This window comes from Lissotriton helveticus, chromosome 2_1 (genome assembly GCF_964261635.1).
Source record: "Lissotriton helveticus chromosome 2_1, aLisHel1.1, whole genome shotgun sequence".
NCBI classification, from domain to species: Eukaryota; Metazoa; Chordata; class Amphibia; order Caudata; family Salamandridae; genus Lissotriton; species Lissotriton helveticus.
This window is the reverse complement of record NC_136059.1, coordinates 1,425,636,012-1,425,648,121: the sequence shown is the minus strand read 5'-3', so window position 1 is coordinate 1,425,648,121 and position 12,110 is coordinate 1,425,636,012. Positions and strand designations below refer to the sequence as shown.

Genomic DNA, 12,110 nt, shown 5'->3' with positions numbered 1-12,110 from the left:
GGGGAGACCCGAAGTGCTACCGCCCCATCTCACTTATCGACTCGTCTTTCAAAATCTTGGGGAAAGTGATACTGGCAAGGATCGACGAATGGGCTGCCAGTAATAACATCTTATCAAATGCCCAATACGGGTTTCGTAAGGGAAGAGGGACGGAGGATCAGTGCCTCAACCTACATCTGATCCTAGGCAAATATACAGTGGCATCCAGAGGATCAATCTACCTAGGGTTCATGGACCTGTCCACAGCCTTCGACCTAGTGAATAGGTCCAGGCTGTGGGACATCCTCTTGGAATTGGGGATGGACCCTATCTTGGTTCATTTTCTGGCTGAGGCTCATCGGGACCTAGAAGCGTCCATCAGGATGACACAGGAAGGAGCCTGTACAGCTGGATTCAAGTCTACAAGAGGGGTGCGACAGGGGTGTATCCTCGCCCCAATGTTATTTACACTCTATATTAACCACCTTGAATCCACATTGGAGCTGGCAACACTCGACGTCCCGCGTTTTGGTGGACTGACCACTCCGGTCCTCCTTTACGCGGACGACGCGGTGCTCGTGGCACGTACTCCTCTTGGGCTACAAAGACTATTGACATCCTTCGATGCCTTCATGACCTCCCTTGAGTTAAAAATCAATACAGACAAGTCCCATGTTATGGCTGTAGGTGGCAGTAAAAATAAGGACATGAAGACCTTCTATTGTGCTAATACTTCTATTTCCAATGTGAGAACTTTTACCTACCTGGGGGTAGTATACGACGATAAGGGCACGTGGGCACCTCAAATATCTGTCAAAACCAATGCCATGAAAAGAACAGCAGCCGCCATTGTCGGCTTCTCAAAACGTCTGGGAGGTAAGCCCACGGAAGCAATGCTGGCACTCTACAGAGCGAAATCAATCTCAGTAGTAAGATACGGGGCTTCCATCTGGGGTTATTCCAAAAATATAGAATCAATACAGATGGAAGAAAACAGATTCTTACGTATGCTACTAGGATTACCTCAATCTACAGCCACTTTTTCTGTCCATATGGAACTAGGCCAGGGGTATATCAGTGACATCATCAAACAATCCCCTATCTTGATGTGATTAAAAACATGGCTGAACTCCAACTTAACTCTGAACCACACAATTATGAGAGACTGCCTACTTCTGGACAATATGAAAAATATCCCGTGGCTAGCATACATTAAAAAAGCACTAACTTCCCTGGGCCGCCCAGATCTTTTCCATAAACCAGACTGCATCGTTAAGAATGACCTGGAATGGTTCAAAGTGACTTTTTCTAAAGTGAGAGAAATGGAGCGGGAGAGCTGTGAGCTTGCGAAACCCACTGTGAGGGAGCACTATATTTCCAAAAATACACCGGCCATTGAAACTTATTTAACAGTAGTGTCTATTCCATTACATCGCTGGTTATTAACCAAACTAAGATTCAACCAGATTCACTTGCTGTTAAATGACTCGAAGGCATGGGCCAAGCCAGAGGACTTAGCGGCCTGCAAATGTGATGGTTTTTCTTTGCAGGACACTGCTCATTTTATGTTCTTCTGTGGTATATATGATTTGCCCAGGAAAAAGTATATTGTCCCATTGCTTAAGAACAAGGGGTTCGTCCAAATCAAGCCTGCCCTATTTTACTTAAAAAAGTTAGATTCACCACTATTTATGTTTAGTGTCGCTAACTTCTTGGTAGCTGCTTTCCGTCTTAAAAAACGTTCTGGAAATAGATAACTTATCAGTTTTTGACAATATCCAATGGAATTATTGAAATTTTTTTGCATTTTTTAAAAATTTTTTAAATATTTTAATTGATCTATTTTAACAGTGACTGCAAACCGTTGTAACTGTACCCCTTAATTATGTATTTTCATGTCTACGTGCTTTTTATGATTCGTTATGAATCGAAATAAAGTCGTTTTTGAAGTTTAGTTTACAAATGGACGGATGAAACTACCACACTTTAGCAGAATTTGCCACCTCCACAGGAATTGTACTCTTCTCAGAGCACCAGACAGAGCCGTCCGAAGAAGCATTAGTCGAACAGACGACATCCCTCATAATCGAATTGGCGTTCCCAGACTGAAGGGGAAGACTCCTAAACCAGTTCTGTAAACCCCTTGTATCTTCCCTTCCCCTTGTTTTTCCGTCTCTCACTCTACTGCACTCTATACTGTTCTCACCTTCAGAGATAGATTACAGGAGTGTGTTGTGACTGTTCTGACACCAGGGTAAATGTGGGGAAACATAGGCCATGGTGGGCCTCCACGAGTCCCACTTACGCTCTTTCACAATAGATGATTGGGGGGATGTGGTCTTTAGGGTTCCATTGGCGTAGGGCCTCCTGGACCCCCGGTTGGATTCCCGGAACCACCCTTGCCGCGACAGATACTTCATGTGTCTAGAAGTATAGGGGTGGGGGAGTAGGGAAGGGTTGTTTCTGTTTTACGAGTTATACTTGTTACTGGCTGGGCATGGGTGCGGACATTTCCCTACTTCCACTTACCACACTCAAAGGCACTATTATCTCCCAAGATTCATTAATGACTGATACACAGAGGGCTCATCCCGGCGAGACTCTGGTGATGACGGATTCTATCCAGCATACAGGGTATGCTGGATAGAATTAAGCGTAGCGCAATGTTGGAACAGCCCAAGAGCCTGGGGGTTGATATCCTGCTGCTGCAAGAGACCCACATGATAGGCAATAAGGCCAGTGCCTTGCGCATTACGGATTTTATCAAATATAACACGTTGGATTCACTCGGGTTTCACGGGGTACGGCCATTCTTATTCATCGCAGGATCCCTTTCAGATGTACCCAGACACGGTTGGACTCTAGTAGGCGAATCACTATAATCGCGGGCACACTATACGGGGAGTCCCTGGTTTTAGGCAGCTTCTATGCTGCCCCTCCACTCAGAGATATGTTTGTAGAGAAATTCATAGATTTATGGGGAACCCTACCTGACGGACTGTCCGTGATGGGGGGAGATTGGAATGACAATATGTATCAAATCGATAGGTGGCGCCCCAGCGATTGTAATAGAGCCACAAGTGACTCCAAGTTGTGTCTCCTTGCATCCTCTCTGGGGTGGTCCGATGTCTGGAGGGCATATCACCTGACTGCCACCGAATACACCTTCCTCTCGCCCACACATGGCTCCCTTTCGCGGCTAGACTATATTTTTCTTACCACACAATATATCCATAAGACCGCATCTACCTCTATTCTCCCGCGGGGCCTATCCGACCAGTCACCATTGACCCTTAAGCTCCACATAGGACCTCTGCGATCCTGTCCCCATTGGCGGATGTTGTCATGGCACTTTAGAGACCCGAAATATAAGTCAACCCTCCACCAGGCCGCTGTAGAGTATTTCTCCTCCAATACAGGTTGTACAGCCTCAGCTATAGTGCTGTGGGAAGCCCGCTCTACGGGTGTGAGAAGTTGGCCTGATAGATGATGTTTCCAATTCTGGAACCACCTGATATCAGACCAAACAATCCCTTATGGTGTCTGGTTGTAAGTCAACCTTATTAGACAAGCTATCCTAGGGGTAGCATGGACTAAGCAGCCTAAAGGCTTAACTTAAGAGGTCGTGTTAAGCGAGCTGTTTTACCACATACAAACCTGTAATATCAAATGAAAGGACACCACACAAGTATATATTATAAAAATATATGTATTTATTACTAAAAACAATCCCCAGTATTCTTTATGGATAAAGGGGCACACGCGTTAAATCAAAAGCACAGTATAACATACAAAGTTGCACAATTTTAGATGAGGCCAAGGGGCCACTCAAACCATATACTAAAAAAATGGTATAAGAGAGACCATTCGATCAGTGGTTAGGCCTAGGGCCTAGGGAATCGCTGGGAGCAGTCGGGACAAGCAATGCTGAAGTCGGGAAAAGCCCGCGGGATTCGGGTGCAGTGCTGAAAGCGCAAGCATGCACCAATGTTAGTCAATGGTGCGTAAAAGTTACACAAATAGAGTTTAAGGACACTTCCGCTGAACCTAGAGGAACAAAACTTAAGACACAGACCCTAGAGGTGTGTACCAGTGTGGGAACACCGGCGTTGCAATGTTACCTCACCCACAGGAAGTGGGTGCACAGGGTCGAAGTTGAGTCGGGTTTCGTCACGCAGGTTCTTGGTGCTTGGAGCTGAAAGGGCTGCAGGCGAGGTGAAAGAGAAGTGTCCGGTGGAGTCCAAGGGTGGACTCAAGTCGAAAAGTACCTGAAAGCAGAGGGGACAGAGTCTGGGTCACTCAGCAGTGACCAGGGTGTAACCAGGACGGAACCAGGCAATGTCGGGCGCAATCAGGTGGTTGTCGAGGAGCTTCTCTCCGCTGTCACGTGGGCTCTGGGGCATCTACGACATCCAGAAGCGGGTCACGATCTGTCCCACGCAGGCTCTCGCCGTTGGCGCTGTCGGCTTCAAGATTGGAGCAAACAACACTTGGCAAAAGCAATCCACGCGAAACCGGGAGATTGCTTCTCACTCGAACCAGGAGGGTCAGAGTGGGGGCCCCTTTTCAGGGGAGCTGGTGCAAATCTGGAGCAACAAGAATCGCAAGTCGTATTTCAAGTTTCGTCGGCACAGGGGCCACAAGCCGGCTGGCAAGGGACCGGGCCAACGCGTTGAGCCAAAAGTAGCAGAAGGGCCCCACGCAGCACTCGGTGAGTGTAGAGGGGTGAGCTTCGGTGCAAGAGTGGCTCAGGGTTGGGGCTTCTCAAACCCCGGTGTACAGCTTCGAGGGTCACTCGTGGGCTTGCACAGTCAGCGTCTCGTGGTCTTTTCAAGATGGCGTGCCCCACGCTTCCGGTCGCCTCCACGGGTCTCAGCTCTGCAGGGACTGTGGATCGGGCTGTTAGAAGGCAGGCAAGCTTGATCTTGTCGATCTCTGTCGCTCGAGTTCCGGCGGGAACTGCAACAAAGCAGACGTCGAGGGCTGGATGGTGCCTGTTTGCACAGGGTGGTCAATCCTTGACCACAAGGGAGATTCTTCAGTCTTCTACGTCGAGTAGGATGTCGAAGGGTCCAGAGTTTCGTTTCTTATGTTTCATCAGGATAATCTGAAGTGCATTGGCACTGCTCCCATTCTTATACCAATCTAGGGGGCTGGATTACCTGCTAGGTCCCCTCCTATGGGTGGGACCCAGGAAGTGGGTGGATACACCCCCTTCCCTTGATCCAGGCCGCGCTGGCACGAGGGCTGGAGTGCCCCAGAACCGGTTTGGCCGGATTATGCAAGGGGCAGCCTTGTGCTCCCCATGCAGTGTCTGGTTTCTTTCAAACCTCCCTGCTACAATTCACTATCTCCTGTCTGTGGGGGTGTGACAACTCCCTGCGACAGGAAACCCTTTGTCCAGACCCCCTTGGCTGAGTTTCGGTCAGCTGCAGGGGGTCAGACCTGTGTCTGTGGCAGAAGCATCCATTTTGTGGATCTGAGGCTCTTTTAAAATTAACCGCATTTCAGTAAAGTAACATGTCTTCTCCCTCTAGAGGGGTGGAATGCTATCCCCGTCGCCAGAACTGGCGAGGGGATAGTATTCCAAATCGTATGACACCTTACACGACATGTTTTGATAAAGCCAAACCAAAGTTGCTATATAACCGCAAGGATTATAATGCACTTAAGAGTATATGGTATGGCAATATCCTGAAACAGCTTAGGGAGTTGTTCCCGAGGGCTGCAGACAGGCTCAGCTCATGCTAGAGCTCCATCTCACATTAAACCAAGCACTCTGCCTCCAGGATTGATGAGGCCTTCCATAGGAGTGGCTCACAGGTTTATATGTGTCCAGATATAGGTTTAGATATAGGTATACTATATCTAAGCAAGGGGTGATTACACCCCCTTACCCCAGCTGAGTGATCAGCCAGTTGTGTCAATTTAAGAACCAACCAGGGGTGGCAAAAGATATGCTGCAGCCCCTGGTAGGCCTTGGTGGCTCCTATGCCCTGGGCACCTATAGTGCATTATACAGGGGCTGACAAGGAGTCCATTTCCAATTGTGGTATGTACCTAGGGTACATGGAATCCATTTTACAGAGAGAGCAGATGGCCTGGGGCCCTGATTGGCAGGGAACCAGGCCAACTAAGTCAAAAACCAGCTAAACACAAGGCAAAAAAATCTGGGGTAACCATAGTCAGGTAGCCACCTTCCTACATAACCCCCCCCCCCCCCCCCCCAAACGAAAGGAGATAAGGCTATCCTTGGCCAGGTAAGCCTATATTGCCTGAGTGGCCATATAAGGAAGTACCTGCACTAGCATGGGTACCCCCTGTCTCATGGTCCACTAAGCAGTCCCTCACCCTTGGGTTATTAGAGGGTCTCCACCATAGGGAATCACTACCTTGGGTGTGTTTATGCAAAGTTAAAGGCTGGTTTGGATATGGAGTATTGAAGTGAGGCTCCACTAATTTAGGGCTCAGCTTCCTCCAATTATCTTCCACCATGTGTGCCTTTCTTTCTTTAACTGAGTTGCACTGTGCTCTCAGGGTCAACCTCTGGCTACCTAAAGCTGGAGGCTGGGTCCCTCTGTTTGGCTTGCTGGAGGGACAGTTCAGGTTTGGGCCCTTTGGGTCCCAGGTTTGGCTGTGCCCAACCGAATCCATCTGTGGGAGGTCCCTAACTACTTTTAAGGGGGCTCCCTCAGGAGTTTTTAAAGTTTTCACCTCACTAGGGCTACTAGTTTTGGTGCCCCTAATCTGTTGATGGGGATGCTTTATTTGACAGGGGGCCCTCTGGGTCTCACGGTCCTTCTTGTCCTCTGCAGCCCTGGGCTGACTAAGGCAGGTTACCTTCTCCAGACTGGATCCCACCTGAGAAGGGTCCACTGACATCAGAGGCTCTGTCAGGCTGTCAGGCTAGGCCCAACCACCTCTGGGGCAGTTCCTTCATCAGGGTTAAGATCAGTTCCCTGAGGAGGCTGATCCTGTCCTAATGTCTGGTGAGGGGAAGATTTCTCTTCCTCCTCCATGCTCTCAGTTTGTGTGGAGTTATCCATCATTTCAGGTTTCACAACACACATATCAGTTTGAGTTTGGGCTGTGGCCATCACAGCCCCACCAACCTTTTCAGGAGGGGACTCAGTTTGGGTTTCTGCTGTTATCATAACAGCTTTGCTATTCTGTTCAGGAAGAGCTTCTGCTAAAGATGGGACAGAGAGTTGCTCAGCCCTACCAACCTTTTCAGGAAGGACATCTTGAATTGGGGCTGTAGCCATTACAGCCCCACTAACCTTTCCATCTGAATTTACCATTCTAGAATGGGTTTCCTGTTCAACCTCATCCCAGACTGAGATTTCCAAATCATTACCAAGTAGGCAGTCTACAGGCAAGTTTGCTGACACTGCCACTCTCTTTGGGCCAGTGACACCTCCCCAGGTGAGACTTACTACTGCCATGGGATGATTTGTTTGGATTCCATCAATGTTTGTTACCTGGTATGTGGCACCTGGTAAAAGTTGCTTAGAGGGGACTATACAATCAGCCACTATGGTGATGCTAGCCCCTGTGTCTCTAAAGGCTTCCACTTTCAAACCATTGATGATGGGTTCTTGTCTATATTTGCTCAAAGTATTTGGGCAATAAGAGAAGTTGGCAAACCCCATGCCAGTCTCATAAACAAGATTATTTTGGGAGGGGGACCTGGATAGGCCAGGGTCCTCCTGGGCTCCAAAAGTAAACCCACCCAGATTCCTGGGTGCGCTCTCACTTCCTGGGGGATTACTGCTGACAGTAACAGGAGGTGTTGAAGCTAGCTTTTGAGGTATATTCTCTTTATTGCCATTCTTGGGACACCAGTTGTCTGTTTTGTAATGCCCAACCTGCTTACAGACATTGCAATAGGGTTTTTTTCTCAGTTGAGGAAGTGTCTTGGGACCCACCCCCATTCTTGGAGTTTTGGGGCCCTGGGGAAGTCTTTCTTTACTTTTATCCCCACCCTTATCTTGAGGCTTGGTAGACTCCTTCTTCTGGTTACTGTCCTGATTCTTAGGCCTAATCCTGGTTCTGACCCATTTATCTGCCCTCTTTCCCAATTCTTGGGGAGAGGTCAAATCTGAGTCCACCAGGTGCTGGTGTAAGAGCTGGTTCTGACAATTACTTAGGATCTGCTCCCTCATAATCAAATTATACAATCCTGTGAAGTCATGTACTTGGCTGCCATTTAGCCAACCCTCCAGAGCCTTAGTAGCACAATCTACAAAATCAGTCCAGTCCTGTGTCTGTGTCTTCTGGGTGTCTCTGAACTTCAACCTGTACTGTTCAGTGGTTAAGCCAAACCCATCTATTAGGACACTTCTCAGGACTTTGTAATTGTTTGCATCCTCATGTCTAACAGTGAGGAGCTTATCTCTCCCTTTCTCTGAAAAGGAGTACCATAGGATTGCTGCCCACTGTCCCTCAGGAACCTGCTGTACCATGCAGGCTCTCTCAAGAGCAGTTATCCACTTGTGGATGTCATCCCCTTCCTTGTAGGGGGGCACAATCTTTGTCAGGTTTCTACTATCATAGGACCTGGGTTTCTCTTTAGGAATATTGCTGCCACCAGTGGCATCTAAGCCACACATTTTCTGTTCTCTTGCCAAGGCAAGTCTAGCTTGAGCCAGGGCTACCTCCTCCCTCTCTATTTGGAGTTTGACAGCCCTCATTCTTGCCTCATGCTCTTTTTCCTGAGAGGGAGTCATTCCTCTCTGGGATTCTCTTGAGGCACTAGAAATATGAGAGTCCCCTGCTGGAGAGCTCACTCTTCTGTTGCCTGGGAGAATGTTATAGGGTCTGGGGAGGTGCTGGCCCTCTCCATTCCCCAGTAGGTTTAAGTTGGCCTGGCTAAGCCTGGCAACTACAACCTGGTTAACCCCTACATCCTGATCTTCAGGGTCCTCTACCTCCGAGTCCTCCACCTCTTCTACCACTGGGGGAATCACATTCTCAGGGGGTTGTACTCCATCTCCTGATCCTAAGGGAACTGCAGTTGCCTTATCTAAGTCATCCTGTTCCAGAATGGCTATCAGGGAAGGACTGGTGGGACTTCTGCCCCTTTTTAACCCTCTTGATATGCACAAGGCAACCAAGTATTTGTGGGTTAGTTTGTCATAACTGGGAGTTGCCTGGGTAAGGTCAACTGTCACAGGCAGAGAACCTGAAGCTTCACCTATGCCAGACATGACTCTAGTGTGGTGTAAGTGATGCACCTACCTACACTAAGTGTTTCCCTACTGTACCTTGCTAGTGAGCTGTAGTCAGGGTGTGCTAATCCCTTTAATCTACAACTACTAAGTTCAGTAGAACTTAAATATGCTAAGCTTTTGATTTATATGTACCTAAGGTACTTGATGTGATCTTTCAATTTGATAAAAGATTGCAATGGTAAAACAAACAGCAAGCTCAAATCCGCACCGCTGCTCACCAATGTGAGAAGTTGGCCTGATGGGTGATGTTTCCAATTCTGGAACCACCTGATATCAGACCAAACAATCCCTTATGGTGTCTGGTTGTAAGTCAACCTTATTAGACAAGCTATCCTAGGGGTAGCATGGACTAAGCAGCCTAAAGGCTTAACTTAAGAGGTCGTGTTAAGCGAGCTGTTTTACCACATACAATCCTGTAATATCAAATGAAAGGACACCACACAAGTATATATTATAAAAATATATGTATTTATTACTAAAAACAATCCCCAGTATTCTTTATGGATAAAGGGGCACAAGCGTTGAATCAAATGCACAGTATAACATACAAAGTTGCACAATTTTGGATGAGGCCAAGGGGCCACTCAAACCATATACTAAAAAAATGGTATAAGAGAGACCATTCGATCAGTGGTTAGGCCTAGGGCCTAGGGAATCGCTGGGAGCAGTCGGGACAAGCAATGCTGAAGTCGGGAAAAGCCCGCGGGATTCGGGTGCAGTGCTGAAAGCGCACGCATGCACCAATGTTAGTCAATGGTGCGTAAAAGTTACACAAATAGAGTTTAAGGACACTTCCTCCGCTGAACCTAGAGGAACAAAACTTAAGACACAGAGCCTAGAGGTGTGTACCAGTGTGGGAACACCGGCGTTGCAATGTTACCTCACCCACAGGAAGTGGGTGCACAGGGTCAAAGTTGAGTCGGGTTTCGTCACGCAGGTTCTTGGTGCTTGGAGCTGAAAGGGCTGCAGGTGAGGTGAAAGAGAAGTGTCCGGTGGAGTCCAAGTGTGGACTCAAGTCGAAAAGTACCTGAAAGCAGAGGGGACAGAGTCTGGGTCACTCAGCAGTGACTAGGGTGGAACCAGGACGGAACCAGGCAATGTTGGGCGCAATCAGGTGGTTGTCGAGGAGCTTCTCTCTGCTGTCACGTGGGCTCTGGGGCATCTACGACCACCAGAAGCGGGTCAGGATCTGTCCCACGCAGGCTCTCGCCGTCGGCGCTGTCGGCTTCAAGATTGGAGCAAACAACACTTGGCAAAAGCAATCCACGCGAAACCGGGAGATTGCTTCTCACTCGAACCAGGAGGGTCAGAGTGGGGGCTCCTTTTCAGGGGAGCTGGTGCAAATCTGGAGCAACCAGAATCGCAAGTCGTATTTCAAGTTTCGTCGGCACAGGGGCCACAAGCCGGCTGGCAAGGGACCGGGCCAACGCGTTGAGCCAAAAGTAGCAGAAGGGCCCCACGCAGCACTCGGTGAGTGTAGAGGGGTGAGCTTCGGTGCAAGAGTGGGTCAGGGTTAGGGCTTCTCAAACCCCGGTGTACAGCTTCGAGGGTCACTCGTGGGCTGCACGGTCAGCATCTCGTGGTCTTTTCAAGATGGCGTGCCCCACGCTTCCGGTCGCCTCCACTGGTCTCAGCTCTGCAGGGACTGTGGATCGGGCTGTTAGAAGGCAGGCAAGCTTGATCTCGTCGATCTCTCTCGCTCGAGTTCCGGCGGGAACTGCAACAAAGCAGACGTCGAGGGCTGGATGGTGCCTGTTTGCACAGGGTGGTCACTCCTTGACCACAAGGGAGATTCTTCAGTCTTCTACGTCGAGTAGGATGTCGAGGGGTCCAGAGTTTCGTTTCTTATGTTTCATCAGGATAATCTGAAGTGCATTGGCACTGCTCCCATTCTTATACCAATCTAGGGGGCTGGATTACCTGCTAGGTCCCCTCCTATGGGTGGGACCCAGGAAGTGGGTGGATATACCCCCTTCCCTTGATCCAGGCCGCGCTGGCACGAGGGCTGGAGTGCCCCAGAACCGGTTTGGCCGGATTATGCAAGGGGCAGCCTTGTGCTCCCCATGCAGTGTCTGGTTTCTTTCAAACCTCCCTGCTACAATCCACTATCTCCTGTCTGGGGGGGTGTGACACCTCCCTGCGACAGGAAACCCTTTGTCCAGGCCCCCTTGGCTGAGTTTCGGTCAGCTGCAGGGGGTCAGACCTGTGTCTGTGGCAGAAGCATCCATTTTGTGGATCTGAGGCTCTTTTAAAATTAACCGCATTTCAGTAAAGTAACATGTCTTCTCCCTCTAGAGGGGTGGAATGCTATCCCCGTTGCCAGAACTGGCGAGGGGATAGTATTCCAAATCGTATGACACCTTACACGACATGTTTTGATAAAGCCAAACCAAAGTTGCTATATAACCGCAAGGATTATAATGCACTTAAGAGTATATGGTATGGCAATATCCTGAAACAGCTTAGGGAGTTGTTCCCGAGGGCTGCAGACAGGCTCAGCTCATGCTAGAGCTCCATCTCACATTAAACCAAGCACTCTGCCTCCAGGATTGATGAGGCCTTCCATAGGAGTGGCTCACAGGTTTATATGTGTCCAGATATAGGTTTAGATATAGGTATACTATATCTAAGCAAGGGGTGATTACACCCCCTTACCCCAGCTGAGTGATCAGCCAGTTGTGTCAATTTAAGAACCAACCAGGGGTGGCAAAAGATATGCTGCAGCCCCTGGTAGGCCTTGGTGGCTCCTATGCCCTGGGCACCTATAGTGCATTATACAGGGGCTGACAAGGAGTCCATTTCCAATTGTGGTATGTACCTAGGGTACATGGAATCCATTTTACAGAGAGAGCAGATGGCCTGGGGCCCTGATTGGCAGGGAACCAGGCCAACTAAGTC

General features: G+C 48.9%; 1 protein-coding gene across 2 annotated transcripts in view; it reads left to right on the top strand.

Moving 5' to 3' along the window:
* ERCC3 (ERCC excision repair 3, TFIIH core complex helicase subunit) overlaps positions 1-12,110 on the top strand; it is a 2,074,468-nt gene that overhangs the window by 1,950,410 nt on the left and 111,948 nt on the right. The window lies entirely within an intron of this gene.